The 25,372-nt window shown below is 35.6% G+C and overlaps 1 protein-coding gene across 38 annotated transcripts in view; it reads left to right on the top strand.

Annotated features, from left to right (window-relative positions):
• COBLL1 (cordon-bleu WH2 repeat protein like 1) overlaps positions 1–25,372 on the top strand; it is a 194,026-nt gene that overhangs the window by 69,442 nt on the left and 99,212 nt on the right. The window lies entirely within an intron of this gene.

The raw sequence follows: 25,372 nt of genomic DNA, 5'->3' as shown, positions 1-25,372 counted from the left end.
TAAACAATATGATAAATTACACTAATCTAAGGCTTTAGCTTTTACAAGGAATAATCTCTATCATTTAAAATATGAGAACCCTATGAAGCTAACTTTAGGTATTTTCTTCGGGTACTGGACAGAAATTCAAACTAGAATGAAGCATTTTGATCTCTAGATTGGCACTCTTTCCCCTGGCATAGGCATCTCTGTGTTAACAACCCTCTTGCTAGTAACAATTGCAGTTAGTCAATCTACCTGCATTAAATTAAAAAAATAAAGAATCCTTTAGTACATGACCCTTAGAACACACCTTGAGTGTAATATTAACTGTGTCAGCATGAACCTTGAATAAGAAGGTTGCTCGTGGACATTCTAAGTTGGCTGGTACACGATTACATATAACTTTGTTAAACTAACTGAATAATGCAACTTGACTCATCTCCTTGCTTACAGTACTGTACTTTCTGTGTGTGCTAAAACATTATTCTTTTATTAAGGACTGCATTAACTTCATCCCTTAAATAGATGTCTGGTATTATGTAATATTAGATGAATGTGAGAATTAGTCTTTTTATGTAAGATAAAATTGTGGTATAGAATATCTGTGGATAGCCAAATGCATCCTTTAATTGAAACTCCAAATGGTTTGTGTTGAAAGTTTGGTGGCCTAAAAGAAAAAATTGAGTTAACATTGTCTTGTGGTATAAAGTATTGCTTCTAACAGAGCTAATTAGTATTTAAAGAAGTCTTAGAAGAAATGATAAGATTAATTAAAAATCTTTACAGAACGAAGGAGAAATAATACATATACTTAGGAGAGATTCCAAATGTTCAAATTATAAATCTACTTGCTATTATAAAATGTATATAAAATGCGAAAAATAGTCAATAGAATCATTGGTTGTATTTTTTTTAAAAAACAAGGGCTGTGTTTCTAAATACCTTGTAGAAATCTAACTTATATAATTCAAATGTAAATTTCCCTTAGAAATAAATACATGAGATTTACATTTTCCAAATTTTGCCGATAAAGAAACTTGATCATATTTAAGGTTGACATAAACCAGACCAGCACAAACTGCAATCTCGCCATGTTTTATTTTAAAAATAAAAAAGATAGTATCAAGTTACTATCTGTCACTGGTTTATGGCTGCTAACCACACACTGTGAGGATTAACAGCTAAACAAATCCCTTTATTCATGTAGGGCATGAGGTCAGATGATTGAGACTATACATAGGCAAACTTAATGATGTCATTAATAAGGAAGAGGAGAAGGTACCTTTCAGTGTCTTGTTTACTCCCTATGTTCTTTAGAAAGCAAATTACTGAACCATATGGAAAAGGAAAAAACTAAGGTGAGTAACAGAATTGTTTAACACAAACTCATTATACATTCAATATTAAGAGTATAATTATATTCCATTTTCATGTTTGAAATAATTATGCAATGATCTTTAGAACTGGATGACTCTTCTGTAGAATTTTGAAGTTATATAGCTATAACTTGGAATGTTTAGATGCCTTATCACAATTTATTCTTGTCAAAGGAAAGTAGATAGTAATTTACAAAGACACATGCAGTAGTTGGCACATAAACCATATATGTGGTGATGTACAATTAGTAACTAGTGCTTTCTAAACCTGTCTCCATCTATTCAAAATAGTGTGTCTTGTACTGACGCATTTTTTTTTTTTAACTTCAGCCTGTTGTCAATTATGTCATGAAACTCCCAAGTCATGTGGAGAAGCCCATTTATAATTCTAGTTGAGGTCATTTGTTTGTTAAAGATTTTCATGTTTTGCAAAATATACTTAAGTTTGAGTTTATGTTTTGTCTAATAGGAGTACTCTAATCATGCTGTAGTGCCTGAACTGAAACTGTACACAATTTTTTTTTTCTAATAAGAAACTCTAGAAAATAATGATACCCTGTTGTTTAAACAACAAAATATTTGGATGGAATATCAAATTGGTTACGCGTTACATGTGTGTTTTTTGTTTTGTTTAGAATTATTAAAGATGATTTTCAAAGTGTCATACTGTTGACGTAAAAAACTTAGGTGGTTGGTCAACGTCATCTGTGGTTTCTTAAAGTGCACATACATTATAGGTATCTCATCAAATTCATAAATATAAGCAATGATCTCAGTGATATAAAATTAGTTTTGCTTTTGAGATAAAATTTTTATATTTTCTAACTTTTTATAAGAAAAGTGGTAGAACGCAATTAAGAAAATATTGTAAGAGTAACATAAGTGGTGCTTATGAAATTGAGGACAAAATATAGAACATAATGATCTTTTTGTGAGATCAGTACAATAAAAATATCTTATTTTTATTTTAGGATCAAAAAGTAAATGTATAAATTAGGATTTTAGCTTCTGTATCTTGACATTCATAATAACTGGACCACACCTATAATACCAAAATTCTTGTGCTATAAAAATTGTTTTAATGGCTTTAATATTCAATGGCTATTTTTGAACAAAGTCTTTGCTAAGACATTGCTAAGTACTGACCGCCACCATTACTTGGCGTGTTATATACGCCTTTGTTTCTAGGTCCACCTATTTCCTCAGGGAAAGTTTGTATAAATGAGACTACCGTATATTTCTTTCTCATTTCCTTTTCTTGTTTCTGGGAGGAAGAATTGCAATGGATTTTACAGTGTTTATACATTAAATCAGATACCTTTCTGTGGTACTGAATGTGATGGTAGTTGGGAGGGCCAGGAGTAGTATTTTTGTTTGTTTAAACGAGACAGATGAAAACATTGTTTACTTTTCAGAATATGGGTATTTTTCCTTTGTTTTAAAAGATTTAATATAGTTTTACAGATCATGAAGGCATAATTAGAATGAATTAGTCTTTAGTATGCATATAGCTAATGCTTTTCTTTTGATAAGTTAGTGTTTCTTTTAGTAGATGTCATTTCAGAGGAACTATTTATTAGATAGGTTTGCATAATGTATTGTGTGTTTTTTTTTCCTTTTTGTTTCAATCTGTTACTCTAAATAGAATTTTAAGATCTTAGATTGGTGTTTCAGTGGTGCTGGGCACACAGATAGGGCATACAGTAACAGAATGGCAGAGGAGAAAGAAATGGGTCTTTGAAATGAACTTCTCTGGGTTTTAAACCTAGGTCTGCAGTTTACTGACTGAGGACGAGTTAACTCCCTTCTCAGGAATTTATGCCTTGTCCTGTAAATTATACACAAAACAACAACTCACAGTGTTGTGGTAATAATTAGTTTAATTCGTATATAGTCTCCTACACATTGTACCTTAGTAAATTCTATTATTTATGTTTTTACGGGTATTTCAAAAGTGCTCATTTGTTGACCAAAGACACCTAAAGAGAAAGGGAGAACAAGGTAACATTTGAGACTTTTTATGTGAATGTGTAGTTGATTAATATTGTCAAATAATAAACTGTTGGTTCTTTAAATACAGGAATTGTACTTATTTCTTTATCCATAGCCAGCATAGGTCTAGGGGGGGTGCATGTGGCAAAACTAAAGTTTCTTCACTTCCTGGTTTAGAGTTATTTCCCGTGCATTGCTTCTTTTATTTATTTATTTATTTTTTAAATTTTTTTTTTTTTTTTGAGACGGAGTCTCACGCTGTGTCACCCAGGCTGGAGTGCAGTGGCGCGATCTCGGCTCACTGCAAGCTCCGCCTCCCAGGTTCACGCCATTCTCCTGCCTCAGCCTCCGAGTAGCTGGGACTACAGGCGCCCGCCACCTCGCCCGGCTAGTTTTTTGTATTTTTAGTAGAGACGGGGTTTCACCATGTTAGCCAGGATGGTCTCGATCTCCTGACCTCGTGATCCACCCGCCTCGGCCTCCCAAAGTGCTGGGATTACAGGCTTGAGCCACCGCGCATTGCTTCTTTTAACTCCGTGCAATTACTATTTTTGAAATTGAGAGAGGATCTAACTATGTTGCTCAGGCTGGTCTCGAACTCCTGAGCTTAAGTGATCTGCCTCCCTTGGCCGCCCAAAGTGTTGGGGTTATAGGCATGAGCCACCGTGTCTGTCCCAATTACTCTTAAATGAGCTCGTTTTAATTAATCTGTAGTTTGACCTTTTTCACAAACAGGAATATAAATATATTCTTATTTACTGATGGGGGAGAATATATATAAAATGACTTATTTGGTAGAGTTGTCAAACCACCAGTCTGAAAGTAAAAGGCAAATGTCTCTACGATAGATGGGAAGAAGAAAATGATTTTCGTGGAATATAGATGTTTAGCAACCCTACAGCTTGATTATTTTTATATATTGCTGGAAGACAGCCTGGTTGTTGAATGGCTGAGGATAATTTATTCTTTGTGCAGGTTCTTGTTTTCTATGAATCAGGGTCAAATGCTGAAAGGAACTGTTATTTCACACTAAATACATTAAAAATTCTAACCCAGCATGCTTTTAAGAAATGAGATTTTTTTTTTTTCAAAATTAGGAAAACATTTGAACACATAATACAGTACGTGTGTATCTGAAAGAGAAATCATTCAACCATGTTTTATTGAGCATCTTCTTTGTTCCAGTAAATATTCTAGATGCTTCAAGACACAGCTTTAAACCAGAGAGTTAAGGTGCCTGGACTCAGTCAGCTTCCATTCACTAATATGAACTTGCTAATCTGAATTAATAACTGAGAATTGTGAACATTTACAATAAGCCATTTGCATATTGTTGCTTATATGGAAACATTTAGTGTGTAAACAGATTTCTTTGCTTAGTGTGCCATTGTGTGCTTGCAATAAAAATATGCCTAAAAATAGTTAAGGAAATAGGAAGGCCAGTGCTTTCTCAGAGATTTTTAGAAATGTCATTTGTCAATACATATTACTTGTCTTTAAATTTAATTGTGATTTTTCAATTCTGATGACACTAGTAAGATTTGCAGATTTTTAAAATTTCTTTTTATCAAATTATTTACTAAGGGATAGATGATAGGAGGCATTTAACTAGTAGACATAAGATGGTTCTGGATCATTTCTTCCCCAGATAAGAGGGATTATTTCTGTAGATGAGTAAAAATGGTTTCTGGAAAGCTGTGCTTTCTGTATTTATATCTTAACTCAAAGGTGTCCAATCTTTTGGCTTTCGTGGGCCACACTGGAAGAAGAAGAATTGTCTCGGGCCACACATAAAATATACGAACGCTAACAATAGCTGATAAGCTAAAAAAACAAAACAAAACAAAACAAAACAAAAAAACCTCATGTTTTAAGAAAGTTTATGAATTTGTGTTGGGCCACATTCAAAGTCATCCTGGGCTGCATGTGGCCCTCAGGCCACAGGTTGAACAAGCTTGGCTTAGATTATTATTTTATTGAGAGAATCATTTGTATTGTTTCTGGTGCATGTGATCTATCCACAGTCTTCTCATTTTCTACTGCCTTTCTTCCAAATTGTGTAATAAATTAAGGAGTAACAGGTGGTTGCTTTTGCTTGGCCTGCACGTGTTTGGATAAACTAAAAAAAAAAAAAAAAAAAAAAAAAAAAATCAAGTTTCAGGTCATGATTTCTTAAAGGTTTGTCAGTGTATGTATCAAGGTTCCCCATCATTCCTGTATCTAGTAATCTGTAGAAGTTCTTAAACTTCAGTCACAAACTTGTTCAAATAAGATCTCCAATCCCTCAGTCATACATGCTGAATGTCTGTTCTTTGCACTGTTTGGGGCTAGGACCAGTAGGGTAATTTCTAGTTCAACTGCTCATCCAGTTATACTTCTTCAAAATTTTGTTTTACTTAACCTGTTAAGGCCTGTTTTTACAATTGCTTATTTTAATAATGTAATTTTGAAAATATTATATACATACAATGCAAAAACAGGAAGAGCTGTTTCCATAAAAGCAAAATTAAATACTTAAGAAAGAATCTTTGGTGAGCTACCTACCCTAACCAAAAAATTATGCTATTGAATTATAATCGAATGAGACTACTAAAATAATGAAATAAAAATATGAAATAAATGAATTTACATATAAATTATTTTGCAGATGTATTGAAATATTTGATCTACGTAGAAAAGGAAAACATCAAAGGCAAGCCTTTGTATGCTGTGTATGCAAGAAGGACAGGATGAAAATCCCATCAGTGGGTGCATTTGCAAAAAAAAGCTTTCACTCTACATCAAAGAGCAGTGAATGAATTTGCATCTGTGCATTTTAAGTTAGAATGTTTGAGGTTATGTGAACTTTTGATTTCCCACTTTACCTGACCTTTTTGTAACCTACTGACTAGAAATATTACAGAATTTTGTTATACTTGCCTCCCTTTTCGATCATTTTTCTAAATCATTAATCCCAAACTATTTTCCATAAGATAATGCTAGTATATCTTCTATCTATATGTTTTAAAACTCTAGTGATTTTTCCAAAAAATGAACTTATTTAATTATGTGAGAAAAAAATTAAAAATCATTCATGCAGTTTTATGTTTGAATTTGAAAGTACACTTTTGAACGGCCTATTGTTGCATAAGCAACACTTGGAGCAGAATTCCATCCCTCTCTGGTTTTCGGTAGTGAAACCAGTACATGAGTTAAACACAGTTATGCTGTCTTCATTGTACCAACTACATCTTTCTTTATTGAATATGTTAGTTTATTCATTATCCTTATGAAATACTCAACATTTATACTAACCCATTGATCTGTAGTTGAAGGAAGAATGGCTTAATGAAAAAGCAGAGGCTTATGGTTCTTCAACTGTTTTAATCATAATCAAAATATTTCTTGGATAATTAATTTTGTGTCCGAGGCTGTGTTTTGTGTAATATAGGTGTGGCTTATAGTTCTTGAATATCTGTTGATCTTTCATGAGTAACTTATAATTTTAAATGCCAGTGGCTTTAAACTATTTCTACGTGCATGGAGGAAAGCAGGAGGAATCAGAGAGTACTAGGAACATGTTATGTATCTGTGCTGTGAAGTCTTAACAACAATGACATACTGTATTAGTTCGTTCTCTCACTGCTATAAAGAAATACCTGAGACTGGGTAATTTATAAAGAAAAGAGGTTTAATTGGCTCATGACTCTGTAGGCTATAGAGGAAGCATGATGCTGGGATTTGCTCAGATTCTAGGGAAGTCTGAGGAAACTTAGAATCATGGCAGAAGGCAAAGGGGAACCAGCACTTCACATTGCTGGAGCAGGAGGAAGAGCAAAAGGGAGGAGGTGCCACAAACTTTTAAATGACCAGATCTCACAAGAACTCACTATTGCAAGAATGGCACTGAGGGGAAATCCACTCCCATGATTCAATCACCTCTCACCTGGCTCCATCTCCAACAACGGGGATTACAATTCAACATGAGATTGGAGTAGGGACAGGGAACCAACCCATATCACATGCAAAAAAAGGTATATGCAAAGACTTGTATGTGAGTGTTCATAGCAGCGTTATTCATAATAGCCAAATAGTGGAAGCAACTCAATCATATATTAATTGGTGAATGGGTAAATAAAATGTAGTCTATTCATACAATGGCATTCTATTAGGGAATAAAAAGTAACAAAGTATGGATATTTGCTACAACAGCGGAAGAAGCCATTCAGGAGAACACATATTGCATGATTCCTTGTATATGAAATCTCCAAAAAGCAAATATATAGAGACAGAAAACACTCTACTGGGTGCTTGAGGCTGGGGTCCATTAGGGTTAGAGCAGATATATTAGAAAAAATTATGATCTTGGCTTATTTAAAGGACAAATAAGAAATAGTAGAATGAAAAGAACTTCAGAGATCTTCCAGACAGCCCTTCATTTTACAGATGAAAAGGCAAAAGTGACCTTCATTTAAGTCACTGTTCCTAAATGTATTTTTGATTAGCTTTAGTAATTGCTTTTCTTTCTATGTTTCAATTATTGTTTTGTTCATGTATATCGTAGAGCATAGGATTTTTTATTGTTTTACATTAGTAATTTCCAAACACAAAAGGAATATTCATTACTCACTTTTCACCCAGCTTTAAAAGTCACAAACGCTTTGCCAATTTTGCTTTAGCTATCTCCATTTTTTCCCCTTTATTCATCTCAAGAAAATCCACACATAGCTATCTTACTCATAAATATTTTATAATATATCTGTAACTGATAAGGAAATTTAAAAAATACTTTTTGTGGCATTAGTGTATCTAACATTTGGTGATTATGTCACTTAAATCTCTTATTCTATATGGGTTCTTTCCCACTCCCTTCTCTTTGTTCCTACATTTTGATTTGTTAGTTAAATTGGATTATTGATCTTGTAGACTATCACAAATTCAGAATCTTGCTAATTACATTCTTGTGATTGTGTTTATATTGTTTTTCAATCTACATAATTTTTTGGTTAGAGTCATATTAAATGTTTTAGGTAAGAGTACTTCATATGTGGTATTGTGTGTGTTCCGTTGCAACATGCCATGAAGCACATAATGTCTGTCCAGTATTTAGTGATGCTAAATTTGAAAAGTGGATTCAGGTGGTGTCCATCTCATCCATTTATTATATTCCCAGTTAAATTCTCACCTCATGGCTTAGAGTTCATTGATGAATGGTTGCTTAATACTGTTTTTGAGCAAACATTGAAACCAATAATTTTCTAATTATTTTATTCCTTCTGTATTTTACTAGCTAGAATTCTTTAAAGGAAACCCTTGTTCGTCAAATGTTTTATTTCTGTATGAACTGTATTTCAGGCAGTATAAATGCTTGATTGATTCTTTCCCTACATTTTCAGGGTGCTAAGAGATGTCCTACCCTAGCGTCCTTCGTAGTGACTATTTAGTTTATTATTAATAACTTATGGATTTTTAAAATAAATGTTATGTTTCTATACAATGTAGTCATTCTTTTAGTGTTCAAATTATCCCATCTTAGGCCAGAAAGAGGCCCTTCCAGTTGCCTGCTGAGTCATTTTGCCATGACCTCCATAGTCTGTGATAACCTCTCTGATCCTAGAACATTCTGTTTGCCAGAAAGGTCTCATATGCTTTTTTGGCCCACACCTGGACTCAGCCATTTTTTCAAGGAACCCTGGTTCCTTTGGTGGAAAATATATTTTCAGACCATAGGTACATGCTCTTTGCTACTGGGTGATGACTGTCAAGTGGACAGCTGGATAATATGCACTTTCGAAAGAAGAAAATCATGTTCATACTAATATATTCAATCAAATTTAAAGTTACAGCATTTTTATTTAACTCCAATTTTATGTTTATCTCTTCTCATTCAGAAAATATTGACTCCTAATAGTATACATTTAGGTATTTATTTTATAATTATATGAACAACATAGTTTCAAAATACTATGTTAAATAACTACTAATAGACAACTGGTTACAGTTTTAAAATTTTTAGTGTTTTTGTCTTTAGAATATATCATATTAGGAGCATATAAAAAAGAAAAGCTAGCTGGGTGTGGTGGCTCACACCTGGTAATCCCAACACTTTGGAAGGCCAAGGCAGGAGGATTGCTTGAGGCCAACAGTTCAAGACCACCCTGATAAACATAGTGAGACCCCATCTCTACTACAAAAAACAAAAAAAAATAGCCAGATGTGGTGGCACTTGCCTGTAGTATCAGCTACTCTGGAGGCTGAGGCAGGAGGATCTCTTGAGCCAATAGCTTGAGGCTCCAACAATTACGCTCCTGCACTCCAGCCTGGATGACGGAGCGAGACCCTGTCTCAAACAAAAAGAAAAAGAAAAGCTGTTATTTAAAAACATTTAATGTTTAAAGGCAAAATTTTAAGATACATTTGTAGAAATCTATCTTTCATTCCTATTCCTTTTCTCCCACATAGATAATCATTTTTATTTTTATCTTGACATTGTTTCTATTATATTCCATATAGAACCCCATCTACTTCTTATCAAAAGATATTATACTAAAAGCACTTATTTTCTTCATTTCATTTGCCAATATATGCCAGTCATGAATGTATACGATCTTTTTCATTCCTTTTCATGATTGCATAATACTTTATCAAGTGAATGTACCATAATTTGATGTAGTCTAATATTCATGGATATTTGGTTTGTTTCTTGTCTTTTGTTTTCAAAAATGCTGCAAGAACTAACCTTTTGCATAAGCCATAAGCGAGTGTGTCTTTGGGATAACTTCCTGGTAGTAGGATTATTGGGCCAAAGGGTAACTACGTATTTGATTGTGTTAGTTATTGCTAAATATTTCTCTATAGGGAAAAATTCCTCCATTTTGGTCTCCCACCAGAAAAGTATGAGAGTGCTTGTTTTCCCAGCCATACCTATAGTGCGTAGTCAAATTTTTTACATTTTTTTCTCAAACAAAAAGAAAAAAGACATTTTTTTCATACCTGATACGTACGAAGTATATTTTTGCATAAAACTAAGGATTTTAAAATTGTATAGTTATTGGAAACGCGACCCTTTATGCCAGGAATCAGTGAGCTTTTCCTGTAAGTGGCCAGACAGTAAACATTTTAGACTTTTAGGCTCTAAGGTCGCTGTTACAACGACTCAACTCTGTTATTGTGTGAAAGCACTCATAGATTATATGTAAACAAATGAGCATGTTCGTGTTCCAGCAAAACTTTTTTTTTAAAAAAAAGGATGATAGGCGGCCAGGCACAGTGGCTCATGCCTGTAATCCCAGCACTTTGGGAAGCCGAGGTGGGCGGATCACGAGGTCAGGAGATCTAGGCCAACCTGACTAACATGGCGAAACCCTGTCTCTACTAAAAATACAAAAAATTAGCCGGGCGTGGTGGCGGGTGCCTGTAGTCCCAGCTACTCGGGAGGCTGAGGCAGGAGAATGGCGTGAACCCAGGAAGCGGAGCTTGCAGTGAGCCAAGATCGCACCACTGCACTCCAGCCTGGGTGACAGAGCGAGACTCCGTCTCAAACAGAAAAGGATGATAGGCTTAACTTGGCCTGTAGGTCATAGTTTGTTCACCCTTGCCTTATACGGTTTTTAATAATGCAAACTTTTAAAGATGATCAGATACTTTTACCAGGCTAGCTAGTTTGTTCTCGTATAATACACTATACATTTAATATATTGATTAAATGAGACAGCTGAGACTCAGCTCAGTATATGTTGATTGATACTAGAACTGAAGTATACTGTCTTGTAATGCAGCACTCTTTCCAATTCCCCACTACCTCTCCTGGTTGGTGCAGGACACTGTATATTGGATTGTTTCATCTATGGTACAGTAGATGCTACTACTGGCCAAACTTACAGTGAAAGTACTTTGAGTTGTCGTAGACTTGTCCTCCTTCAAACACACATGCTCAGATGACTTTTATTTTGCCCAGTGACACTCACTTTTTTTCTGGCTCAGTGGTTGGCACTGTCACCTGTGGCAAAAGAGCATGGTCAGGTTAAACAGCCCTATAAGGAAGGATTAAGCCTATAATTATGGATTCACTTGAGGCCAGTATTAATCAGCTGAACTATTTGAGCATAATCACATAATGACTATAATTTTTCATCCAAAAGAACTTATTTTTCCACAGAGCGAAGAGCAAGTGAGCTAGCATTTCAGAGGTTACAGCAACTGTTTAATTTAGAGATTAGCAACCTTTCAGAAATGATGTTGTAAGACTTGATTTATTCTCTAGTTGCGTTGCTACTTCTCTTATAATGAGATGGCTGGGAGATAGTGGGAAAACTGTGATTCAGTCTTTGCTGAGAAAAGGTAAAAGGGGCCTGGTAGGTACTTGGCACAGAGCTGCCTAATATAAATGTGAAAATTGTACACCTGGATGTTCCTGTGGATATCCTGTGAGGAGAGAATTTGAGTGAAGATTTGGAAACTTATTGGGTTTTAACTTACTATGTTGTATATGGAGTAATATTTAGGTTGATCTTTTCATGAGTTATATCGAACAAAGGAAACTTTTAAATCAAATAACTTGATGCTTATTTTTGTCTATGATTTGTCAACAATAATTATTTCATATAAAAGCATAGATAAAGGCCTCTAATAGACATTTAAATATGTGACACCAGTGTCTTATTGAGGATGTATTTTCCCTGCACACCGTTGTTTTCATAGCATGGGTTTTTTCCTTAGGTCAGTGTTTTCACTTCTGTATTGATATATCAAGTGTGTTATGACTAACAGTATTAGTTGTTTGTTTTTGGGGGAGATGGAGTTTCGTTCTTGTTACCCAGGCTCTAGTGCAATGACGCGAGCTTGGCTCACCACAACCTCTGTCTCCTAGGTTCAAGTGATTCTCCTGCCTCAGCCTAGCGAGTAACTAGTATTACAGGTATGTGCGCCACCTCGCCCAGCTAATTTTGTATTTTTAGTAGAGACAGGGTTTCTCCATGTGGGTCAGGCTGGTTTCAAACTCCCGACCTCAGGTGATCTGCCCGCCTTGGCCTCCCAAAGTGCTGGGATTACAGCCATGAGCCACCGTGTCTGGCCAGTATTTGCATTATTAAATACATCCATATCGTCATTGCATTTCTTTTGCTGTATCTGTGGCAGCCTCTTGACTCAGTTATATAGTCTGTGAAGGAGGTCTTGTGTGTGTAGGACTTCTTTAGTAATTAGCCGTTAAATAGAACAAGAGTTATTGATGGGGATCATCATTTTTTCTAATATCTTTGCCTTTATTTTAGTTCAGTGGTTTCAACCTGTAATGTGCTAGATTATCAACATATATTACCTGGACCCTGTATGCAGGTTTACTTTAAATAGGCACAAAGTAGGGCCACCCAAGCTAACCTTTTTATAAACAAGTTCCATAGGTGATTCTAATATCTACCAAATTTTGAGAATCACTACCTTAGATATAGTTTTATTGTAACTTTTATTTTTTTTACTAGTTTGCTTTGAAAGAAATTACAGAAATAGTGCAGAAAGTTTCTCTGTGCCCTTCTCCTAGCTTTCCCCCAATTAATAATATCATATATAATGGTAGTATGTTGTCAAAACCAAGAAAGTGACATCCATACTAATGCTATTAACACAGGTACAGACCTTATTCTGATTTCATCAGCTTTTTACATGCATTCTGTAATCATTATGTTTGTTGATTCAGGTTTGTAGTTCTATGAAATTTTGCCACATGTGTAGATTTATGTAACTGCACCATTCATTATCAGAGTACAGAACTCTTCACCACCACAAAGAAACTCTCTTATGTTAACTTTAATAGTCTCATCATGCCTCCAAATTTGGCTGCCATTGATCTATTTTCTGTGACCTGAAGTTTGTCCCTTTGAGACTCTTACATAAGCAGAACCATACGGTATGTAACTCCTTGAGACTTTCTTTTCTCAGTCAGCATAATGCCTTTGAGATCCATCTGAGTTGAATGTATCAAAACTTGGCTGCTTTTCATTGCTGAGTAGTTTTCTGTTGTATGGATGCATCATAGTTTTTTATTTTTTCTCCCATGGGAGCACATTTGGGTTGTTTCCAGTTTGGGTCTATGAAGAAAGCAGCCATAAACATTCATGTAGAGGTTTTTGGGAATATAAATTTTCACTACTCTTGTGCAAATACCTAGGAGTAGATTACTGGGTCATACATTATGTGTATGTTTAGTTCTATATGGCAGTGCCAAATTGTTTCCCAGGGTGGCATTCACCATTTTGCATTCACATTATACAAGCCACATATGAGACAGCCAGTTTCTCCACATTTTTGTCTGTACTTGGTATTTACCAGTATTTTAAAATTTAGGTGTATAGTGGTAGCTCATCATAGCTTTAATTTGTGTTTTCCTAATAGATAATGTTGTTGAACATTTTTTTGTGTGTCTATTTGCCATTCGTGTACCCTCTTTGGTAATGAGTTTAAAACTTTTTTCCATCTCATGACTGGATTGTTTCTTACTATTGAGTTTAGAGGGTTCTTTGTATATGCTAGATATGTCTTTTTGCTGAATATGTGACTTGCAAATATTTTCTCCCAGTCTGTGGCTTGCGTTTTCATCCTCTTAATAGGGTCTTTCACAGAGCAAAAGTTTTTAATTTTTGATGAAGTCAAATTTTTTGATATACATATATGTATACTAAATCTATGGATTGTGCCTTTGATGTCATATCTAATCCTATGGCCTAACTTTTGTTCCCAAAGATTTTTTTTTCTTATGTTTTTGTCTATAAATTTTTTAAGTTTATGTTTTAAGTTTAGATCCAATTTAAGATAATTTTTAAATAATGTGCTACATTTGATTTTAATATTTCTAAACTCTGTTTGAGATACTATGTCCAAATAGTTTTTTTAGCTAGTATTTGTCAAAACCCATAGCTAGGAAAATTATTTTGGCAAATTTATTTCAGGGAATTTTCTTTATCAGTATATGGTGATTGATAGGTTTACCCCAACATAAATTTAAAATTTTGACAGAGTCGATGATGTTTAATATTTACCCAAGTTCATATTTGAGAGTAGGTTATTCGGATTGTGACTTGAAAGCAACTTTTGGTTTTATTGTTTGGTTGGCTAATCTACCAGTAGGCTTGCTTGGCTGACATATGCATTCCCACTCTTTAATATGTATATGTGCATATATTTTAATAATTATAACTCTTACATTTAATGTTTTAAATGCTAGGTTAGAAATTTTGGAAGTTTTTTTAAAAAATCAACTAAAATTTTTTTAACTTCCTTTGGTGGAGAACTTTTTTTTCTACATTTATTGTTTCATAGAACAAGTATAGTAAAATTTTTAAAAATCCAAGATAATTTTGTTTTTAATGAGTAACTTTTTCTTCAAATTTTTATGAATAATAATTTAACCTTTTTAAAGTAGAAATACATATTTGTAATAAGGCCTTTTATATTTAATTTCTATGTGCCAAAGAAAAAAGAGTTCAGAATTTCACATAGTTCTCTCTTCTCATGTTTTTGTTAATCATTAAAAAAAATTTAATTGTAGTGTCAATCACATTTTTATGACCTTTTTTGGACTAATTTTTCTAAACCACAGTGATTCTCCCATATATGTTGCCTGCAAGGCAACAAACAAAAGTGCGAAGGAAGCTTTCAGTAGATGATGTTGAGTCCAGTTGCTGCTGACACTTGTACCGGCGGAAAGCTGTGCAGGAACACAAGTGAGCATTGGGACATGGTTTTGTGGTTTGGGTTTGTTATTGAGTGAAGTTATTTGGTCATTTCTATAAATGTTTATGAATTATTTTAGGGTTCTATTCAAAAAAGGATAGTATTTGTTAGGGGATTATATACATAAAACATTTGGCATAATTTCTGCAACTAGATAAGCATTCAGTTAATGTAGAGTTTTTTTTCCTAGAGTGCATTTAGGGCATCTTTGCTGTTGTTTAGTTGGACTTATTTCATTTTTAAGTTATTGGTGTCCGAGGGCCTCATATGGTATTTCTTTAATCTGCTCACCATTTCTTTATATAGCACTGAGTACACAGGGGGTGCCCAGTAAGTGTTGTTGACTGTCTTGTGACTCATTGTAGATATTTCTTTTAAGTCTGTTTTCTCAAATTGCTCATTTGTTTATATTAATTTTATATCTCCTCCTTTGATATAACTATTTCTGCTGAAGGTTTTTCTCATCTTTTTTCTCATCTTGTTCCCTTTTCTTGTTAAGAAAGTTTGACTGTCTTAACTGTGCAAAAGTAAACATCCCCTGTAAGATATTTAGGAAAACCCAGAGATAAACTGAAATTACAGGAACATTTATGGGACATATATAAGACATTTAATATTTAATTATTATTATTATTTTTTGAGACAGAGTCTCACTGTCACCCAGGCTGGAATGCAGTAGCATGATCGTGGCTCACTCCAGCCTTGACCTCCCAGGATCAGGTGATCCTATCACCTCAGGCTCCCAAGTAGCTGAAACTATAGACATGAACCACCATGTCTGGTCTAATATTTAATTTTTCCTTTGTAGTTATATTTTCCTATCCTATATCTTAGTCTGTGTTGGTGGCTCCTTGAGAGAGAAACCCAGACAGACAGAGGTGTGTGTGTATATATGTAAAATTCTATTCACTTCTATTTGTGCATTTTCTTATGTAAATTGTATCTCAGTAAAAAATATAAAGTAAAAGATAATTTTTATTTCTTTCATGAGGAATTTTCCTCTTTGATAAAAGAAAGCAAAAATATAACAGGGATTTAAATTTGAAACACTTATTGCTAAACTTATGGACTGCTTTTAAGATATGTTATATATTCACTGATCCTGAGACCTTGAGTTTACATAAATGTGATTGACCTAGGTAGCAGCTTTTAGGTGTATATTAGAGTTTATAAAGTTCCAGTGAAGGTATATCATTAAGTCTAACTGAATACTTACGGTGTGCTAGGCATTATATGAGACCGGTCGTTCTCAAAATTGACTGTACTTTAGAATCTCTTGGGGAGATTTTTAAAAATCCTCACAAACCAATTAAATCAGAAACTCTGAAAGTGACACCTAGGCCTCAGTATTTTCTTAAATGTAGGTGGGTCCATTGTGCAGCCAAGTTTGAGAACCATTGTGCTAGAAAATGAAGGTACCTTACCCATTTAACCCTCTCAGCAACCTTGAGAGGCTGGAAGTGTTATTCCAGTTTTGCAATTCAAGTTCCGGTGAGATCAAATGACCTAATAACTAATTTGTGCAGACCCAGACACAAATCAAGATCTCTGGCTCTGAATCTTGATTTTTATCCAATAACTCTTGGTGATTAGTATGTAGATTTTTTTTCCTTTTTAAATGCAAGTGTTATCTTTTTTTATTACCCCGTGCCTTTCTGGAATGCATTAATGTTGTCACTGGGAGATTATACTGTATGTATTTAGTGAGCAAGATATTTTTGTTTTCTCCTTCTCATATTGCCCACATGTCCCCACCGGAAACAGTGAAGGCCAAATTATACAACGATTATCTAAAGCACTTATTTTAAATTTATAGACATTAGAATAAGTTTATTGACTTAGAGATGCTGCTTAGGAGTAAACTAGTTCTCTATCAACTTTTATAAAAATATATTTTTGCCATTTTTTTAACTCAGATATTATAAGCAAAATGAAAAATAGAAACCAGGGTTTTGGAATTGAAAATATTATTAGGATATTACTAAATGTTGAAGAAATTTCCCTAGAAATTACCTGGTGATGACAAGTAGACGGGGAATGGAGAGAGAGAATTATGTTACTTAGCATCTCAGTAACTGGCTATCATAGTGAATATTAAATTTTCCTCACCAGAATTATTTTTAGGAGTTACATGTTTTCTACTGGAATACATATCTGCTTAAAATAGGAGAATAAGAGTTGCTTCAGGAAAAGTTACTTGGCAAGTGAATTTGGAATAGACCTCTAGTGAAAGCCAAAGGAAAATAAGTGCTCATGGTGCTCACTAGCGCATTCTCTCGCGCGCGTGCTCTCTCTCTCTCATGGTGTCAAATACACATGTATGTATACTCACACATTTGTATATGTCTATATATGTACTACATGCATAGAATATATTTAGAGTAAGGTGAACAAAAGCTGGCCGTATGTCTATTAAAGGTCTGAAATGATAACTAAGCATGAGTCAGAACAACTTCTAAGATGTATTTGGGAACCACTTTTGCACAGCATAGTGATGTTTTTATGTATACATGAAAAGTATGGCAGGATGATAAATGCTGTCCATTTGTTTATATGAATTTAAAAGGGCATTTAGAAGCAAATGAACTATCTAATTTCATTTAAGAAAAAACAGCTTTTGAGTTGAGACCTAAATTAAATTTAAAGAATCCTGTCATTACCTACATGACCCTTTTATTACATGAGTTAGAACACAGAGCAGGTTATGTCTTTCTGGGTATATGACAACTAAATTACAATAAAGCTTCATCTACTCATGCTAACCTTATTCTCAAAGGTCTAATGATACAAAGAGGTTCTATTGTGTTCCTGTGGCCCACTTTACATAATTGCTGTGTTCCTTAAAAGTAGTAAAAGGGAAAGATTTGAGAGAGATATAACAACAAAAAATGAATCAACCTAATGAAGCTATATTTAAGTAGATTCATTCTTTAAGAATTAATTGAACATACTCTGCAGAAGGTAATGTACTAATAAAAAATGCCAAAATTATGTTAATGGTTTTTGCCTCAAAAAATGTTTCTGGCGGATAAGGTGATGTACTTTGGAAACTATGCACAAGGTACCCTGGGGTATTTCCTGCATTGTGCTAGTCACTTGGCTACATCTTTACTCTTTCTGCCATACTCTACATGCTAGAGGGAAACCTGTGTCTTTAAAAGCAAAAATTTTTTAAATTTTCCTATATTTATTTCAGACAGGGTCTTGTTCTGTCACCTAGGCTGGAGTGCAGTGGCACAATCATAGCTCACTGCAGCGTTGACCTCCCAGGCTTAAGTGATCCTCCTACCAAGTAGCTGAGACTAGAGGTGCATACCAGCATGCCAGGCTAATTTTTTAATTTGTTTGGTAGAGATGAAGTATTGTTATGTCATCCAGGCTCTAGGGTTCAAGTGATTCTCCTGCCATGGGCTCCAAAAAATGCTGGGATTACAGGTGTGAGGCACTGCGCCCAGCCGGAAAGCTGGGTCTTTGGATTTGCTCCACTTCATCATCACGCAGAGATGGGTGTGATAGATCATCATAGCTAATTATTGAACAAAAGGATTTACATGTTTCCTTTAAATACAGACAAGATCCTAAAAGAATTTAAAATAGACTTCTATGTGTAAAACAAGAAAGGTTCTTGGATTATAAAGAGGATGTGCTCTAAATGTAGGTCATGCCAGGAGCAGTGCTTTAGAGCACAGCGAGTATGTCAAATCACCTGAAACTGAAAGTCAGGTACAGGGTGTATGTAGAACTGTCATTCTAGTTTGTTTTTGAGTGGTGAGATTGCAATCAAGGTGTACACTGGGGCTGAAGTCTCTATTGGGGAGAGATTTGCTTCCAAGCTCACTCTTGTGACTATTGGCCTGATATGTCAGTTGCCACATGGGACTCCCCATAGGGCAGCTGGATTCTCTCAGAGCAGGAGGGTACCTAAAACAACACCATGGTCTTTTTGTAACCTAATCTCAGAAATGACAGCCCATCACTGTTGCTGCATTCTGTTTACTGGAAGTGAGTCACTAAGTCCAGCCCACATTCAAAGGGAGGACATTGCACAAGGAAGCAAAGTCATTGGAGATCATCTTAGAGGTGGTCCACTGTGGTAAGTGTATTTCCTTAAACTGAATATATAAAAATATTATTTTAACATGTAGTCAACATACAATAATTACCAATAGATGTTTAATACCTTTTACTAAGTCTATGGAATATAGTGTATATTTTACACTTATAGCACTTCTCAACTCAGATGATATATTTTCATTGGAAATACCTGATCTGTATTTAGATGTCATGAAATTTATACTTGAAAAAATAGATTCTGGGCCAGCACGGTGGCTCACACCTGTAACACCAGCACTTTGGGAAGCTGAGGCGAGTGGATTATTTGAGGATAGGAGTTCACGACCAGCCTGGCCAACATGGTGCGACCCTGTCTCTACAAAATTTAGCTGGGCATGGTGATGCATGCCTATAATTCCAGCTACTCAGGAGACTGAGGCATGAGAATTGCTTGAACTCAGGAGGCGGAGGTTGCAGTGACCTAAGATCGCACCACTGCCCTCCAGGCTGGGTGATGGAGTGAGACTCTTAAAAAAAAAAAAAAAGTTCCTATACGCAAGTTGTCACAAATATACTTAAACATTTTCCAATAACTGAATCAAGTATCAGTTTTAAAATTCAAATAAAACTAAATAAAACTGTAGTCCCTCAGTCACACTAATTATGCTTCAAGTGCTCAGTAGCTACATGGCCGCCATGTTGGACAGCAGAGTCCTGGAAGTTTTGCTGCAAAGAAGGGAGGGTAATGACAAGGTACTTGGAAGAAGCAGACAAGTAGTATTTAAGATAATAGAAACCTCTGCTTTTTTGTGTGTGTGTGCGCACCTTGGAGAGAGAGATTTAAAGTGGCAGAAACATGGGATGAAATTGATGTGGCTATGGTCAGACTTGAGTGGAGGTGCCATGGAGGCAGAAAGCCTGAAGGGATGAATGGCTTGTGGTAGGGACTTGTTATTCCAGGTGTTGAAATGTAAAATAATTGAGTGTGGGGGACTGAAGCAAGAGCTTTTCAAAATTTTCCTTTGCGTTTGCCATTCCCTTCATCATTTTTTCCTAGTGTGAATGCCAAGAGAGAGAAGAGCACTTGGAAATGGATCCCATTTTCCAGGCTTCCATTTCCTATGAGCCTCAGAGGAGACCCTTTCCTGACCAGGAGCAGAAGTGTTCTCAGCATAGGAAGAGCTACCTGGGAATGGGCGTCCTGTCCATGTGACTCTCAACCAAATGCTGCTTGTAAATTAGTGCAACCACTGTGCCCTGCCCTGACTCTAGTCCTAACTATCTTGTTTCCATTTCCAGTCTCTAAACAAAATTGTGCATAAATATTTGTATGTTTGAGGTAAAGGGGCATGGGATCATCTTGTTCAATACCTGTATTTTGTAAATGAGAAAATGGAAGACCAGAGAAATTAATTTACTTATGGTAACGCAAGTGGCCATTTAGGGTACTCCCAGGCCTTTTGATGTCCAGTATATTGTTTCTCCAACCTCACCTGGGGAAGTAGCTGACTCAGTGGTAGGGCTGGGGTATGGGTACATCTGGCATCTGCCTTCCTGTTTAAATGTTGAGGCTTATGGCCCTTGCTAGGGTTACTGGGGCAGGGGGTGGATTTGGTGGGTTTTCATTTGTAGTTGTCCCATGTTCTCTGTGCTTTTGGGCAAATTTCTTAAACTTCTGTAAACCCCAGCTAAATGGCAGTGGCAACTGCCTCATAAGATTAAATGTAGACAAAAAGCACCTGTACAGGACTTAGAAGAAGATATTCAATAACCACATTTTTTTTTTCTCCTTCACTACCTGGCTTTTGCTCATTCACTTGTTGTTGTTGTTTTTGTTTATTTTGATGAATGTTTAAGCTCTCAAAGAAATGATGTATGTGATGGTAAGGAGCGCCGACTTTAGAATCAGACACCTTGGGTTTAAATTTCAGCCCCACCACTTACTGGCTAAGGAACCTTAGGCAAGTTCCTTAATCTCTCTGCATGTCACCCTCGTCTGGAATGTGGAGGTGGCAGCACTTGCTTCATACAGTGTAGTAAGGACATGAGTTAGTGCAGGTAAAAAACATTTTCTAACACACAGTCAACACTCAAGGATTAGCTGCTGTTGATACCGGATAAAAACTATTTTTTCTTGTGTTCTTTCTGGCTCTTACTGTTGGGACATGACACTAGCATTCCATATGTGCTGCTTTGATGTGAAGAATACTTACTGCCTTTGCTTGATATATTATACCAAGTATAACTGAAAGATGAGTCCCATTCTTAAAAATGAAAAATTAGATTATTATTTTCTGATAATAATCATGATTCTCATTGGTTAAAGGAAGCTACAGATGAAACATTTGAGTCCTGTCCCACAGATTATATGGCTTCAGCAAATTACTGAGCATCTGGGCAAAATGAGGGAGTCTTCATACAATCTAAAATTTTGTCAGTCCCAATTTAATCCCGTCCCCAAATAGGAAAACCATTTAGAAACTTCCTGAGGATTGAGCTCTTTTATCCATGTGGATGTCTTTGGGGCTTATTTAAACATTGGGACTTATTTGGGTGGCCTTTTCTAGGGTCATTGGCGGGGAGATTTGGTGGGTTTTCATTTGTAATTGTCCATATTCTCTGCGCTTTGGGGCAAATTTCTTAAACCCCTCTAAACCCCAACTAAATGGCAGTGGCAGTGGCCTCATAAGATTCAATGTAGACCAAAAGCACCTTTATAGGACTTAGCAGTAGATATTCATGAATGACTTGAATGACTTCTCATACCTCTGGCTACAGAATAGGTTGACTCTCAGCAACCCACCAAGTTTTTGCTTTTCTATGAACTCATGAAACTAATATGACCTTCCCTCCCTTCCTTCCTCAGTTAAATAAAAAAAAAAATGCTCATAGAGAACCCCATCTTGTGCCAGTGATAGTTCTAGGTGCCAGCAGAGAATGAGACAGGCCAGGTCCCAGCCCTCCAGGAATTTTTATTCTGGGGTCAAATAATAAACAAGGAAATAAGTAAATAAGCAGGATGATTTCAGATAATGATAAATGTGATGGGGACCAAGCAGGGCTATGTGAAGGGTGGGCCACAGGGGGTGGGGTGCACCTTGGTACCTTTTTTGAGTGGTTAGAGAATACCTCTAAGAGGGGGAAATATTTTAGCTGAATTCTGAATGACCTCAAGGAGCAGGCAATTTGAAGTTTTCTGGTTAAAGGCATTTTGGACCGAGGGCAAAGCTGTGGAAGGCCCTTGGATGTGAAAAGACTGGGTCTATTTCAGGAAAGAATGCCGGTGTGAATTACATGGGGCATTGAAACTGGGAGTAACAAAAAGGGAGCTGAGGTTGGCTCATTGGTTCTCAGATGTTAGCATACATCAGAATCACTCGGAGGGTTGTCAAATGTGGCTTCTAAGTCCCTGCCCTTAGTGTTTTCTGATTATGTATGTCTCAGGGCTATGGTGGTCAAGTACTACGGCTGCTGCTCTGAAACCATATTTAGCTCATCTGGGGCCTGCAAGCCAAGGAAAAGATTTTGGGTTCACCAATGCATTGGAAGGCCAGTGAAGGATCAGAGAGATGTGATCTGATTTATGTATTTTTTCTTGTTTTTCTCCCCCACTGACCTAATGGCATACATATTTAAAAGATCACTCTGACTACTGCAGGGGAGAATAGATTTTAAGGGACAAGAGGAGAAACAGGAGAGACCAATGAAAGGGCTTTTGAAGCAGTTTGGGCAAGAAAAGATGATGCCTTAATTACCAGGGTGGTAGCAGGGAGCTGGTGAAAAGTATAGAAGTTCAGGATATGTTTTAGTGTTTAGATCCCAGGGGAATTGTTAAAGGATTGGAAGTAGGAGATAAAGGACAGAGAGGAATTAAAGTATGCCTGCTGGAGTTCTTTTTGCTTGAGTTAACTGAGTGGTTAGTGGAGCCATTTGTTGAGATGGGGAATAATATACAGTAGGTTTGTGTGAGAATGAGGATTAGAGATGAAGAGGAGAATCAAGTTTTGATTATATACCATTTGAGATACCTATGGGACATCCAAATGGAGATAACCATGAGATGATTGGGAATAAAAGTCAGAGCTCAATAAACAAGTCAGGGTTGGAGATGTGAATTTGGCAGCCACTGACATATAGTGATATTTGAAGCCATGGGGTTTTATGAAGTCCCTTGGAGGTAGAGGTTGTAGAAAGAAGAGAAAAAGGCAGAGAATGGACTCTGGGTTGCCCCAGCATTTAGAAATCGGAGGAGGTGAGGATGGGGAGACTGAGGAGTGGCAGTGAAGAAGGAAGAAAACAGTAGATTATGTGCCCACACAAAGAAGCCAAGGGAAGACAATCCCTCACAGAGGAATTGAGTGACTGTGAAATAGCGCTCAGTGTGACCAAGATGAGACAGATAATTGTCTATGATTTGGACCCTCATAGGTTTTTGGCTACCTTGAAGAAAAAAAAAATGTAATATAAGAGTCATATAATGTCTTGGGTTCTCGTCGATTTTCATTTTTGCATATCATTTCAAGCCGTTTTGACATACTCAGTCTTTGAAATTAGGCTCATCAAGAAAAGAGGGCTTTTATTGTTTTTAATTGTATTCCCTTGAGAACATATTACAATGTTATGCCCACTTCTAAACAAATCTTATTTAATAAATTCTTCTGTTGTTTCATTAAACCCAGACAAACTGAGAAATTGTGTTGAGAAATTGGTCTCCAATTTATAATTGAAATACATAATTTAGTGGCCATCAAAACACTGCCAGTTATTTTGAGGGACTGCCTTATCAACACTTACCACAATAAATCCTGTTTTTGATCACCCTCTGTGTTGAGAGAAGGCTACTGTTAAATTTATTTTTGGTCTTTAGACTGCAATACTTAGAAACCCTATTGTTTTAACACTGAGAATTCACTCTTATATTTTTGTCTTTAATGTTGAAGCCATATTTTTATGTAGCACTTTTCTGAATGAAACTGTAAGAATACTTTATAAATATAATAAATATAACAAACTGATGAGATCCCACTGGAGTTGAGTAGCTTATTAAGGATGTAACTATATCTCGTATAGTATTTTATACCTTTGCTTTTTCAAATCAAGACTAGAATTATGTTTCGCTGAGCTCTTTTATTCCCTCTTTTTAGCTTTTTTAAGGACATTATATTGACAGTAATGGAGTAATGATTACAGTGGGCACATGATTTTGGAGTGCCCTGTAAATCAAAATGATAAAAAGACCAATCAGCAGTAATAGTAGAACACTAATTAAATTCTGTGTTAAAATGAGGTTATGATATTTTCAAAATATATTATTGAGTAATGCAAATTTTGCCTTAATTGGCCTTATTAAAATTGAGTATAATATTGAGATAATTTTAATAAAGCAATGATTTGCATAAGCAATAATTTACTGTAGCTTGTTATTTTTAAGCTTCAACTAAATTATTTTTGCCCTGATGTGGGAGGAGTTTTCTTATTATACATATCTTTCCAATATAACCTCCTCTCCACCCACCCTTATGTGAAATTTGCTCTTGTTTACTGTTAAGGGGAAAAAACCTCTGAAGAGTAGACTGATAGTCAAACAAGGCCACCGGAGAAGAAAAGCATATGTGAAAATCTATTTGATAAGAAAACTGGCTCAAACATTCCTGTTTAAAAGGGGTGAGAAGGCTTCAGTGGCAGTTACTATGATTTTTAAATATTTAAATATTTTAAAAACTTAGTATTCTTAACTATAGTTGTTATTGAATGTTAATGTTACATTTTTCTCTTTAGTTTGTATTATCAGAATTTCCTATATTTAGGTGATAATACGCGTTTGATTATTTTCACTGTACTTTTAACTTTGGGTGACAATTTTGTTATTACTTCAGAGCCTCTGACCAAAAAATTAATGTTAGGAGAGTTGTGAGTAGGTAAAAGATATTTTCAAAATTTTGCTGGTGACTAAAAGGTCAAATAAGTTAAAGGCTTAAAGCTACTTAGGATTCAGGCCAAATCCAGGCTTCCATCTGGTATTCTTTTCACTAGACTGGACTATGTAGTAAGCAAACTAGATAAACACATTCCTAAATTTAGTGCGTATGGATCACAATTGGGAACTAACATATAATTGATCGTACAGACTCTGCTTATCAAAATTCTACTTTTCTTGCAAAACCTGAGTCTCTTGTCTTTTCTCTTTGAAGCACGCCTTGGTGCTGCTCCCCAGCCCACACAGCTGGGCTCAGCTGGCTTTCATTGACCTAAATTTTCAGAGT

The sequence above is a fragment of the Macaca fascicularis genome, chromosome 12 (assembly GCF_037993035.2).
Source record: "Macaca fascicularis isolate 582-1 chromosome 12, T2T-MFA8v1.1".
Lineage (NCBI taxonomy): Eukaryota > Metazoa > Chordata > Mammalia > Primates > Cercopithecidae > Macaca > Macaca fascicularis.
Note: the sequence above shows the minus strand (reverse complement) of the source record. Positions and strands in the feature narration are given on the sequence as shown.